General features: G+C 37.0%; 1 protein-coding gene across 11 annotated transcripts in view; it reads right to left on the reverse strand.

The window, feature by feature from the left end:
• Lrrc4c (leucine rich repeat containing 4C) overlaps nucleotides 1-14,587 on the reverse strand; it is a 1,134,834-nt gene that overhangs the window by 116,363 nt on the left and 1,003,884 nt on the right. For 7 of the 11 annotated variants that reach the window (XM_048788626.1, XM_048788625.1, XM_048788628.1 and 4 more), the window contains one exon: nucleotides 202-282. The exons of the other annotated variants lie outside the window; for them this stretch is intronic. The gene's annotated coding sequence lies outside the window, so the exon portion shown is untranslated. The remainder of the gene's footprint in view (nucleotides 1-201; nucleotides 283-14,587) is intronic. 11 annotated transcript variants of the gene reach the window in all.

Below are 14,587 nucleotides of genomic sequence, written 5' to 3' on the forward strand. Positions count from 1 at the left end.
AAAAAAAAAAAAAAAAAAAAGAAAGAAAGAAAGAAAGAAAAGAAAAAGAAAAAGCCTCTTGGTCACTGCATCTGAAATTTTAAAGTCAGAGAAGCAGAATACTAAAACAAGAAGGAATCTTAGATCTTAGATCATTTAGACCTATTCCAATTCCATTCTATAGATTTGTAAAGAAAGGCCCAGAGAGCCTATACAACTTACCAAAAGTTCCACTGTTGTCTGTTACTGACAAGATGAGTAACTTTGAGCAAATCCTTTCTCTTTCAGCCTCAGTTTCTAGATCTGCAAAATGAGGTGATGTGACTGATGACATAAGGTCCATGGAGCCCGAAAATGCTATTATTCTGCAAGACTAGAAACCACATGCTAGAATATCCCTGCTCCAAAAGCAATATACAAGATGAAAAGGTCCATAAGTGACACTTGGCATCGCTGATGTCCCAGAGCTTGTTGATGGTATAATCTCAATACTGCAGAAGCACAGGGGTTGCTGCTACCCATCACAGACAAACAAAACCAGGAGAGACTGTCTGTTGGCATACTCTGCCTGAGAAGAGCTGCAACTGAAGATCTGCTGAGAGTGATGGTAAATGTTCTCCTCCCCCTTCCCAGTATCTAGTGACTCCCTCTGTCTGTCAGAGTCTTGCCTCAGGAATTTCTCCCCAAAGTTCACTGGAGCCCTGGGAGTCCAACCCGAGCCTAACCCCAGACAAAGATGCATTTCCTCCTAGAAGACTCCCTGCCTGCCAAGTCATTCAAAATCAACTTTAAAAGGAACTCTAGGCTCCATGGAGCTGCACATTTTAGCATCTTTTTATCAGTTGTCTGGCATTGTCTGGTCTTTTGTGAAACCTTTTTCTTATTTTATTACAATATCATTATGTTAATAAACAAAGAGTTGGTATGCATAATAAAAATGATAAATTCAGTCTTTACGGCCTCTGTCATGATCATTGGTTATGCTTTAACTACATTTACTTATCTTTCATGCCTCATTCTTATATAGAGTAGTATCTTTGAAAAGGCTTCTATTTTTTTCAAATGAGTTCCATCTTTCCCTTTCCTCTTTTCATTATTACTATTTTTTTTTTCTATTGGGAAATATGCAGTCAGGCAATGGTGCAGCCTTTTTAAAAGGAGATGCAAATACAACAACTCAACAAAGTACAACTCAGATATTATGCATGCAAAAGTGGATACCACCAATGTCCCTACTAATTAAGCCAATCATTAAACCAAAGGTTAATTGATTGAACTCATTTTTGTGATATATACACAAATGAACCTGAAGTACTGTGTCTTATTAGCACCGGCATTTAAAGAAAGCTAGTGTCTACACCTTAATAATTTTATACAAAATTAGGTCAACCAGCAAATTAAAAATTTTAGAAAAAAAAATGCAATCATCCCATAAAGAACAATTATGTTATTAGTATCATGATTATTGTCATCTACTAATTAAACAGCTTATTATGTACTGGACATTTTCCTAAACACTTTACATTATTACACAATTTTAACCTTATAGAAACATTGCAATGTTAAACCTCCTCCTCTCCCCCCAAAAGAGACATGGAAATGGAATGGAACCAAAGAGTCAGTTCAGAGATGGATCAACTTCTTGAAAAACATTGATAACAAATGTTAACTGGTTATATCAGCTAAAACTGTTTATGGATAGTACAGGGAAACAATTTGGTTCAACTTCCATCTATACCAGATACCCCCTGCCTGAAGGGCTGTAGCTTGCTGCCAAAGATCTTCAGTAACAGACCTCTGCTGAAGCCTGTTTCAGGGAAGTTACTAATATTATTGATATTAGCAGTGGATGAAGATAGTGGAAAAGCTCAACATGGAAATTCTGTAATCAAAAGAATATTATGAACATAATATTAATAAGAATATAGTGGCACAAATTGACTAAATCAGTAAGGGGGGATTGAACAACCTTAAAGAAAATATGTGTGTCTCTCAGAGTATTTATTACATTCTAATTTACGAGCAATATATGTATGCCTTTTCATTTAAAAAACTTTCTTAGTTGTAGACGGACAAGATGCCTATATTTTAGTTATTTATTCTTATGTGGTAGAGAGGACAGAACCCAGTGCTTCACATGTGCTAGGTGACTGCTCTATCACTGAGCCACAACCTCACTCCTGTTCTTTCATTTTCGTTCTTATTAAACTACAAGTTCATAGAATCCTCATTCATAACATATTAAATATCATTAACCTTAAGAAAAGTGTCCATCTTCCTTTCCTATAGTAATGGAAACTGTCACAAAGGGAAAGCATGAGAAATAAATTAGACCATATTTAATGAACTGAACCCAGTATGTGACATCAGAAAGCAACAAATAAAATTAACTAGTGCTCTTAATAATTACTATTGTTACTAGTATTGAGATACAATAGAAGAAATAAGTAAAAAGGAGACATGGAAGAAAAAGGAAATAAGATTGTAATTCAGAAGTTTGACTTGACTTTTCCAGACCTGTCACTCCTTAATTCCTGGAAAAACTACAAATCTACCTGTGCATTTTTAATTAACTCCCCACCCCAATAAATATTGATTGTGTGCATTTTCCCTTGAATGTTTACCTACTTCCCTAAATAAACCTCTGTCTATACCTCTGACTGGCAAATGCTGGAATTCCTTATACATAAGCTATGGAATCCACTGGTCCTGAATGGAGTTCCCACTTCCCAAGAAACTCCTGACCAGTGACACTATTATGTGCTATTAATATTATTGTGATTAATACTAACCACAGATAAATGTCTCAGGCCCAGCCCCTTTTATTTTAAAGTCTGGTAAACACCCATCAATTGTCCTTTTTACATTCTAATGAAAAAATCAAGGTAGCAAAAGTTTGCTTTCATACTTGCCAATCTAAATTAGAGAGAAGGAAACAAGTCTAAAACACCCAAACCTTCATTAAAGAAGCAATTAATAAAATGTTTTCATCCTCCTCCTCTTTTAAGTAAAAAGAGAACAGAGAAGGATAAAAGGGAAAAAAATAAAGTTTTTTAACTAATTTTTAAAAATTTTACCCTTTGAAACTTCTTGTGGTATGCAGGACAAATAAACATATATTTATTTCTTTTTGCAATAACGGTACTGTTTGTGTCTTTATAATTAATTAAGACTATCTCCAATATTACCATAAAAATCAATGTCAATTTATGTGAATGTGGATTCTAGAATAACAGAATCTCTCGTCCATTGCTTTGTATTATATGGTCATATAATGACAGCAAGATAGACTTTTTAAATAGTTTGTGTTCCAATTGATATGAAAAAGACAAAATTTTACACTAGGAACTATACAGATATTTTTTCAATTTTAGCAATGTTTTGCTTACTTTATTTTTTTAATTCATGCAATTTCCATTTAACTAAGCCCAGACAGTGTTTTTGGTACAGTGTTCTGACTTGTGGAAGTGAACGTAAGAGTTGCTATCTGCCACAGACACTTTAAAAACTAGTAGAAAATGGACCAAAGACATAGATAGCTGTAGTAATTGACATACTATAGTTAATACCTAGGAAAGCAAGAAAATTTGATGAGTTAATTTAATTATTTTCTAGCTATACATAGGAAATTTGTATCTATGAACTGATTACCAAATCTGTACTCATCATGTAGCAAGGACAAAAAGGGGGAATGTTGTCAGAAAAAGTCAACAGCAGCTAGAAATTTACAATCTGTTTATGGAGCATAGTTGCAGAAACAGAAATTTGTTTTAAAAAGTCAAGACAATATTTAAGTGCTAAATACAATGCAGCAAGGTGCATGTTAGAAATTCTTAAAAAGAGAGAGCTTTATGGGCTGACAGCAAGTATTTGAATAGTTTTAAAGGAAGAGGTACAATTCAACCTCAAAGTATTAATTTTGGGCATATATGAGAGATAGTGGCATATGCCAATGTACCTGGATTTCTTAACATATGCTCATTGGAGTGAAATTACATATAAATTACTTAGAAGCTCCTAAACAACTAGAACAAAATTGCATTATACTATCAGTGGGTTCCTAAAGAGTCATTGAGCATTTAAATATTTCATTCTTCAACCTCTTTGCTTATGATCTTTGTTGTGACAATCTTGATTTTTCTCACCCGTTCATCTAGAAAGCAGGTTGAAATTCACCAAACGTTAAATAATCTTGGCCATATATTGAGATCACTTAAGTGTACTAAAATTCATTTCTTCCACAATTCCTTTACTGAATTCTCCCCTAAATCAAAGTTACCTTTCCTTTCTCTAATCAATATCACTGTCCATTTTAGTTGAAAACTCTTTTAGACTTTTAGCCTATTTTTTTTAGGAATATATTATTTAGGGATAAGTATCTTTCTTTTTATCTGTAGTAGAAATCCAAAACAGTAAGAAGCTTGGCTCAAACATAAACAATAGTATTTCGCCAAAGAAGCACTTAGTAAATCGTCACTGTTGTAATTTGATTGTGATGAGAGGCCCACATGGTATGGATGTAATAGTCAAGGAGTAGTGTTTGACAACCTGCAACTGGTTATTTCTGATGCTTTATTAATATGATCTTCAACTTCTAGGAAAAGAAAAAGGAAAGAAAAAAAAAAAAAGCAAGCACCTAACAGTAGTAGGCTACTTAATCAGGACTTCACAATATTCCACTCATTAGTTGTGCCACCTTGGATTAGAATACTAGTCCATTCAGACCTCTGTTCTTGTTATATAGCTCAAGGGAACTGGCTGAGATGGTGATCAAGATGGTGATCATTCTTTCTGGTCTTTATATATTCTGAGTCAATCAAGAAGACACAAAATAAGAATTTATATTCATTCTGTTTAGATTATATAATAACGATAATATAATAACGATATTGGGACAGTGTGGGCCACAATCTCTGCTAGTGTTGTTGCTCCAAAATTTCTGGAGCAAAATTTTGTGTTCCGTTTTGCTAAGAGCCAAGTATATGATGCATGGCATTTTTGGTCGAAAGGTGACGCCAGCTAGCCATTGAGATGATATGATTATGTTAAGATTTGCATTCATATGGATATTGGACTCCTGCTGTTCACCTAGGCCGGCTATGGGACTCCTGGAGAGTTCCCATTGGTTGGGGAAGTACAGTAGGAGGGAATTCCGGGGGAGGAGCTCTCTCTGCGGGGTCCGGGAGGAGGCCCCGTGGGTGAAAAAAAATCTTCCTGGGTGGTACCGGACATTGGCGGCAGTTTCAAAAAATAAACTTTGTTCCTGCTTGAGTGGCTCGTGATTTTGTGCCCAGCCAGACTGCGGCAACTGGCGGCCCGCACGGGGAACGCCTGAAGCTCGGAGGTGAGTAAAATTGCTCGCCCCTGAGGGAAGGCAACAAAATGGGTGACCATTTCAAAAAACAATGTGTTCTCGTTTTGATTTATCTTGTTTTTGTTTCAAGCTGCCTATCCCTAGAATTTTCTCAGGCAAACTGGGAAAAATGGTTGGCTCAAGGTTTGAAGTTGTTCGGCCCTGAGAAAGAGAAAATTGATACAACTATTCTTTGTTCGGTTTTTGTTTCATTCTGTTTCGGTTTTGTTTTATGCTATCTTATTGGGTTGCGTTACCTTTATAGTAGATTAGAAACTAGTAAAAAACAAACCGAAAGACTGTTAAGTAAATTGTTAGAGGTCCAGACTATGGTAGAAAACATGTTAGGTCAAGCGAAAGAGAAGGTCTCTCAAGCTAGTCAGACAGAGGAAGATTTGAAGAAAGAAAGCTTAGAGGAAAAACAACCATCAGGCGGGGAATTACAACAGGAGGCTGCTACTAACCCCGTTCTATCACCAGAGGGCGTAATTCAACCAACAGCTCCATCTACAGCTGAGCGGCCCTCAACTCCCGTAGTTGATGGACGGAATCCTGAGGCAGGACCCCAAAGATTAGCATGCCCTGTACTTGAGCAGGCAGGAGGGCAACGAATTCACCGTGCTTTAGATTTCAAAACAGTGAAGCAATTAAAGGAGGCTGTAACAACCTACGGGCCGCAAGCACCCTTCACTGTGAGCATGGTCGAATCCATTACCAACTTAGACATGACGCCAGCAGATTGGGCTAACATGTGTCGATCTGTGCTAAATGGAGGACAATATTTGTTATGGAAGGTTGCCAATGAGGAATTTTGCATGGAGACAGCTAGGCGAAATGCAGCAGCCGGTTACCCTCAAAGAAATCTAGATATGTTATTAGGAAAAGGACCTTATGAGGGTCAACGGCAACAAATTGAATATGATCCTGGCGTATACGCACAAATTGCTGTAGATGCAGTTAGGGCATGGAAAACTTTACAGGGGCATGGAGATTTACAAGGACAATTATCTAAGGTAATACAAGGAGCTAATGAACCTTACGCTGAATTTGTAGATAGGCTTATTCAGACAGCATCTAGAGTATTTGGAGATACAGAACAGGCAATGCCATTTATAAAACAACTGGCTTATGACCAAGCAAATCGTTGCTGCAGAGAGGTCATCAGACCATGGAAACATGAAGATTTAAACACATATATTAAATTATGTAGAGACATTAATGAACAAGGGCAAGTCTTAGCAGCAGTACAACAGGCTTTAGATGCCAGGCCAAAAACATGCTATAATTGTGATCAAACAGGACATTTTAAAAGGAGTTGCCCCATAGGAGGAGGGTTTAACAAGGCTAGGTATCAAAGGAATAGAATACCGGGTATTTGCCCACGATGCCGTAGAGGGAAACATTGGGCTAATGAATGCCGTTCTCAAACCACCATAGAGGGTATTCCGTTATCAAAAAACAGACAAGGACCAAGTGTTTACCCACGATATCGTGGAGAAAGACATCAGGCTCCATTGCCAAAAAACGGACTGGAGGGCCCAATGCTCCGGGGCCCAAAACCACAAATATACGGGGCAGTGGAGGAACCCAGCAACACCATCAAGGTAGTGCCCAGGACGCATTATCCATTAAATCCCTCATCAGACAAACTAGAGGGAGCGCAGGGTTGGACATCTGCGCCTCTGCCAGAGCAGTACTAACTCCAGAGATGGGAGTTCAAATCATTCCCACAGGAGTAAAAGGACCTCTTCCCCAAGGAACAGTAGGCTTATTATTGGGACGCAGTTCTTCAACACTAAAAGGACTTATGATAAGTCCTGGGGTAATTGATCCCGATTATGAAGGTGAAATAAAAATTATAGCTAGTTCTCCAAGAGGTATATCAGTAATTTCACCAGGAGATAGAATAGCACAGTTATTAATAATACCCAGCCTACATGATAAATTTTCCAGTCGTACTGTAGAAAGAGGTTCCAGGGGATTAGGCTCCACAGGTGTAGATTGGGCTATGCTGTCTTTAAATCTAGATTCTCGCCCAATGCTAAAACTAAATATTCAAGGACATGACTTTAATGGGCTACTTGATACAGGTGCAGACCTTAGCATCATATCTCATCAAGAATGGCCGAAACATTGGCCATTACAACAAGCCACTCAAACGCTTCGAGGCCTAGGAGTGGCAACTAATCCCCATAGAAGTGCAATGGTATTAGATTGGAAGGATCCTGAAGGATGTGAAGGAACTATACAGCCCTATGTATTGGATCATCTTCCTATAAATTTATGGGGACGAGATGTCCTAGATCAATTAGGTTTGACATTAACAAATAACATCAATCCTAATGCGCCCACTACTAGGGCTAGACAAGGCTTTAGGAAAGAAGAAAGATTAAGAGAACAAGAACAAGGTATGACAGCACCAATTCAAATAGATCAAGAAACAAATAGACATGGATTGGGTTTTCAGAAAGGGCCACTGAGACAATCAAAATTACTTGGAAATCAGAAAGACCAGTGTGGGTTCCTCAGTGGCCCCTGACTAAAGAAAAGATACAAATAGCCCATGACCTGGTCAAACAACAATTAGCGGAGGGACATATACAACCTTCCGTATCTCCCCATAATACTCCCATTTTTGTCATTAAAAAGAAATCTGGTAAATGGAGATTATTGCAAGATTTAAGAGCCATTAATAATGAGATGGTTATTATGGGACCTGCTCAATCAGGGATTCCCCAATTGTCTGCTTTACCAAAAACCTGGTATGTTTTAGCTATAGATATTAAAGATTGTTTTTTTTCAATTCCAATTCATCCCGAGGATAGTCCACATTTTGCATTTACTATCCCTGCACTAAATCATGAAGGTCCTGATCAGAGATATGAATGGAAAGTACTCCCTCAAGGGATGGCTAATAGTCCAACTATGTGTCAAATTTATGTTAACAAAGCAATCCAGCCACTTAGAAATCAAAATCCTGAACTACAAATATTTCACTATATGGATGATGTGTTATTGGCACATAAAGATAAAAACACATTGCTAGAATGTTATGCCACACTTACAAATTTATTAAAAAATTATAATCTAGAGATAGCAATAGATAAAGTACAATTAAATCTTCCAATTAATTATTTAGGGGTTTTATTATCCTCAACCATGGTCCGTCCACCCAAAATTCAAATACGAGTAGATCAACTCAAATCACTTAACGACTTTCAAAAGTTATTAGGAGACATAAATTGGATAAGGCCTTATCTAGGCATACCAACAGGAGAGTTGGGACCTTTATTTGATATTCTAAAAGGTCCATCAGATCCAAATTCACCCCGCATGTTGACGCCTGAAGCAAGAAAGGCATTAAAAATCATTGAAACATATATGGAAAATATGCATTTGGATAGAATTGATATAAGTTTGCCTTTATTATTTATTGTACTGCCAACAAAAAATATTCCTACAGGAGTATTCTGGCAAGAAGGTCCATTATTGTGGATACATTTATCTTATTCTCCTAACACTATTCTTACTAGGTATCCTGAGGCTGTAGGACAATTAATACTCAAAGGAATAAAAGCAGCCAAGGGAGTGTTTGGGATTTCTCCCAATAAAATTATTACTCCATATACTATAGATCAAATTGATGAGTTAGCTAATGAGTTAAATACTTGGGCAATAATCATGTGTAAATCTAATGTTTCATTTGATAATCACTTACCGTCTAATCCTTTGTTGTCTTTTTGGTCTAAACATCCTGTAGTTTTTCCAAAGATGACAAAAAAAACCCCTATCATGAATGCTCCAAATATATTCACTGATGGGTCAAATAATGGTACAGCAGCAGTAGTTACCCCTGATCAAACTTTTACATTTTTAGTACCCAAACAATCAGCTCAAAAGGTAGAGCTTAATGCAGTATTACAAGCTTTTATGATGTTTAAAGATTCTGTATTTAATTTATTTTCTGATAGTCAGTATGTAGTTAATGCTATAGTATCCCTTGAAGATGCTGGTAGGATTTCCCCTTCTTCTACTGTTTTCTCTTTGTTTTCCACTATACAAAGTCTAATCTGGGACAGAAAAGATCCATTCTTTATAGGACATATCAGGGCACATACAGGATTGCCTGGAGCCCTTAGTTTGGGCAATGATTTAGCAGATAAATCTACACATGACATACATATTTTCTCCACAATAGAAGAAGCTATAAATTTTCATAAAAGGTTCCATGTCAATGCTAATACTTTACAAAAGCGTTTTAAAATAACTAAAGAACAAGCCCGACATATAATAAAACAATGTCAAAATTGTGTGACATTTTTACCACAAGTTAATCTTGGAGTCAATCCTAGAGGACTGATACCTAACCATATTTGGCAGATGGACGTCACACACTTGCCAGAATTTGGAAAATTAAAATATTTACATGTTACAGTTGATACTTCTTCCGGATTTCTGATGGGCTCCCTTCATGCCGGAGAAAAAACTAAAGATGTTATAGCTCATTGCTTACAAAATTTTGCCACTGTGGGCGTTCCAAAACAGTTAAAAACCGATAATGGTCCTGGTTATACGTCCACCTCTTTTAAACAATTTTGCTCATCATTTGGCATTACTCACATAACAGGAATTCCATACAATCCACAAGGACAAGGCATAGTTGAAAGAGCTCATCAAACTATTAAAATGTACTTATTAAAACAAAAGGAGGGAATTGGAAAGGGGTATATATCCCCCAAAGATAAACTTAAAATAACCCTTTTTACTCTAAACTTTTTAAATTTGGATTCATCAGGGCTTAGTGCTGCGGAAAGACATTTGTATCCAAAAAATGTACATAAGCCTAAGGTACTTTGGAAAGATATTCTAACAGGACAATGGAAAGGTCCTGACCCAGTGATAGTCTGGAGTCGGGGCTCTGTTTGTGTTTTTCCACAGGAAGAACAGCAGCCGATTTGGATTCCAGAGAGATTAACTAAAACAATTTCTACAGACCAAAAGGAAAATGATTCGACTCAAATCCATAACAGCTGATATCCAGATCTCCAGCTTGGCTATTCTTACATCTGCGACAGTGATTAACCAGGATGCTTTTTTCAATATCTATTTTATTATTGCTTTTTCCCACATCATAAAGTTCTATTTTATTTTTGAGCTCATACAGACCTAGGTTAATGTTTTTTCTGATCAGTTTTATTTTTTGACTGTGGAGTTTTTGAACATTGCAATGGAGATTTCACCTAGGTAAAGCTACAAGGCCTTTACTATTGTCTTATGTGTTATATGTTACGTGTGCACACTTCTGTTTTGTGTTGTATGTCTGTATGTGCGTATGTCCATATATCACATATGAGGAGCGCTCATGCACATGGATCCAAAAAATTTTTTTTTTTTATTCACGTGATTTTAATAGTTTAATTTAATTTGGGTAAACAGCTGTTGAGGATTGTTTTAATATATGAACAAATAGAAGGTTAACAGATCTGTTTGTTTACTTTCACCTTTCCTTTTCATTATATTTAATAATTCTGTTCAGGATAATGTAAATTGTTCTAAATATTGTTTTCTTAGTACCTGTTGAAATGTTACATATTTTTTTTTTAGCATCATTGTCAAAATTCCTATTTTCATCCCAGTGCCGGTGAAGACAAAGATAAAACCAAACTACAACTTCTTCGAGAGTTATCACAACAAACCGTGTAAACTGATACATCAATGATTTATAACTCAACAAGTAATGCTCAATCAATGAGTCGATTTATTTTGGAAGGATATGGACATATTGATAGATTCCTCTGCTTTGAACTGCTTACAAAACTTGCCTGGACTATGTATCACTTGTATGCTTTATTTTGGGAGGATATGGACATATTGATAGATTCCTCTGCTTTGAACTGCTTACAGAACTTGCCTGGACTATGTATCACTTGTATGCTTTGTGATCTATTTGTTGATGCAGCGAATTATGGTAGTGCTAGCGTATCTTTGCTGATGTGTCACCAGTGATGCAATTTTTCCTAGGAGCCGTTAATTGACTTGGTGTCATGACATTTCTGTATCCTCCTCCCTTCTACTAGTGATGGTCTAATTTTGGGGGCCAACAGAGGTGAGGTAAAGAACCTCACCCCCCCACCGGCACCAAGGCCAAATTTGGGGGCCAACAGAGGTGAGGCAAAGAACCTCACCCCCCCACTGGTACATAGGCCTATCCACAAGTATGGCTATATGCTGGACCGGTAGCCAGTGATGGGAGGAGGCTGACGCCTAAAAGTCAGTTTTCCGATGACGGGTAAGAACCATATGTTGAATTGGACAAACCTAACAGGCATGGTCCCTAGCTAGATTGCTTGTTACTTAAACAGAAGGGGGGAGATGCTAAGAGCCAAGTTGATGATGCATGGCATTTTTGGTCAAAAGGTGATGCCAGCTAGCCATTGAGATGATATGATTATGTTAAGATTTGCATTCATATGGATATTGGACTCCTGCTGTTCACCTAGGCCGGCTACGGGACTCCTGGAGAGTTCCCATTGGTTGGGGAAGTACAGTAGGAGGGAGTTCCGGGGGAGGAGCTCTCTCTGTGGTCCGGGAGGAGGCCGCGTGGGTGAAAAAAAATCTTCCTGGGTGGTACCGGACATTGGCGGCAGTTTCAAAAAATAAACTTTGTTCCTGCTTGAGTGGCTCGTGATTTTGTGCCCAGCCAGACTGCGGCACCGTTTGTTGTAAGAAATCCATTTAACAACTACAACACAACTCACATTCCCCTACCTACCTCTTTGTTTTCTACATCCTAAAAACTCTAAGAAAAGTTTCATCAATCAAACTTTACAGCAAGCATTGCAATTTAATAGTTTTCTGTTCTACCCTAGCCCATTTCAATCTATTTCACTGAAAGAAATAGCAGGTTTGTGGAACAATCAAATTGATTTTACCACCATCTCTGGCACCAAGAATCCAATCACATTATTAATCTATTCTAAGGATTTTTCTCCTTGTAGAATGTGGATAACGATAATGTCTCTTTCATAGTCTTGTTTTAGTATTAAATAAAATACTGAAAGTAGCACTGTTTTGGGTTAGTGTTCAATATAGGTATATTTTATAGTTATTATTTTAACTATATTTATTATTATACCACTGTTATAAATCTATGTATTTTTAAACTGCTAATTTATATTGTTGTTATATACAAGCTATTCATTTTTTTAAGTTCCTGACTGTATTGCAATTGTCAGGGGGGAAAAAAGAAAAAATAATAAATAAAATTGGTTCATACATTTTCCATATATCCAAATACTCATTATTATGTTTTTGGTCAACTCTGCAGAGTTTTGATTTAGTACTTACTTTTGGTATTGATTAAGGGATACGGCATTTTGTTTAGATACTTCTATTGATGCAGGAGAAATGGGAACCTCAGAGAATTGGATCCTACAACCCATATTAAAACTCTAAGTTAAAGCCTGTTTTCTTTTTTTGTTTTATTTTGTTTTTTAGGCCTGTTTGTTTCATTGTATGGGGCTGCCTGACCAGAAGGTCCCACTCACACTTAGGTGCCCATACACTCTGTTGTTGCTCCAGCCTTTCTTGACTACTCTAATGTCAACAACCCATAAGAAGTATCTTGAACCCAAGCAATTGTTTTGCTTTAAGGAACAAGTACAGGACAAACTCAGGTTCTCAAACACATTAAACCATCCCTTTCTGGGAACAAGAAATTGAATCAGAGAAAGAGCTATCAAGAGAGACTCTTCAATGAAGGTTAGTTCATCATCAAAACAGCATAAAAACCCGTAGACAAAGAGCCATCATGTTGGGACCCCCTCCCATGTTGCAGGAGCTTTCCTTGCTTGCTTCTCATCAATCTGCTACTGAATTCTCACTCTCCATCATCAGACTCCTGGGTATAGGAGACAAGAACCCTCTAGTGCTCACATGCCCTTGTATAACAGGATGAGGCGACATACATGACAGATTCATCTCCTAACCTAGCTGTGATGCTAGTCATCTCATCTTTTAGTAGAAGAATCAGGAACAGAAGTGTGTGGGCTCTCTCATCCCCAGTATTTGTACCAGAGAAAAAGATACTAAAAGGAACAAAGATATGTCTTCTTTTTTGTTTGTTTGTTTTGTTTTTAAAAATTCTGGTTTGAACTTTCAAATTACTGTTCAAAAAAGAGGCTATAAGTAAAAGTATCATCTTTTTAAAATCATATAAGTATTTTCTTCATGATAAAATTTACTATAAATATAATTTTAAACTAAAAAAAATCAGAAATATAAGGTATATGTGTGTGTGTGTGTGTATAAAATATTCATTTATATTCCTCCTAGTATTTGTGCACAAAGAAAGTAGACAATAATCTGTTGGTCCTTTCTACCATGATTTATCAGGAATCTGAATGAATTCAGACATCAAATAGAGAAAATACCCACCACTCAGTGAAGATTAAGGGAGGCTGTTTTCCCAGGTAAAATTTATGGTTGTCTTTTAATCACTGGAGAAACTGAAGTAATTCCTCTTTGCTTACTTTCAACTCTACCCACCTGGAACCCATAACTCCTTCCTGTTCTCATTCCTTTACTAATTTAAATATGGATCTTTTTAAATTAGGCCTGCCATGGGCATCAACATTTCAAAAGACATCTTCAGAGCGCCCACTGAGCGTACCACACTTTGCTTCACTTTGTTAATTGAATGGTTCTTAAACAACCTCATTATCTGCCCACAGCACTTGGCATTTTCCTGTTGAAAAGCTATCCTTTGCCCTGTCCTCTCTGCCATCCAGGAAGGCTAGAATCCTTCCTATAGCATCACCACAACACAAATGGACTGTTGTTTGTTTGTTTTGTTTTGTCTTTAAACAAATCCCCAGGCTTTTACACCTCCATGGGAAAACTAAATGAACTAATATTGAGAACCTGCAGCATGCCAGGCTATAAATTGTGATATTTAATTTTCAAATGAATGACATGATATAGATATGATTAGATCCAATTAATGAAGAAGAAAGTAGAAGTATAAAGAGATTCTATGGCTTATCAAAAATCACAAGAAGTCCAGGCTCTTGAGATGGGCTTTCTGGAGTTCATGCTGCTGGACCACAGAACAGTGTCCTGGGAGCTAAGGAAGAGATTGTTTTTGTCTGTCTTTTTCTCCCATCAGAAAAGCTTTGGAAGATCTTGATATTCTTTGTCCAGCTCTAAGTATAGCAATCATGTTGTCTTCTACATGGCTCTGTTTGTTAAAAGCCC

This window comes from Marmota marmota, unplaced genomic scaffold, assembly GCF_001458135.2.
Source record: "Marmota marmota marmota unplaced genomic scaffold, marMar, whole genome shotgun sequence".
Lineage (NCBI taxonomy): Eukaryota > Metazoa > Chordata > Mammalia > Rodentia > Sciuridae > Marmota > Marmota marmota.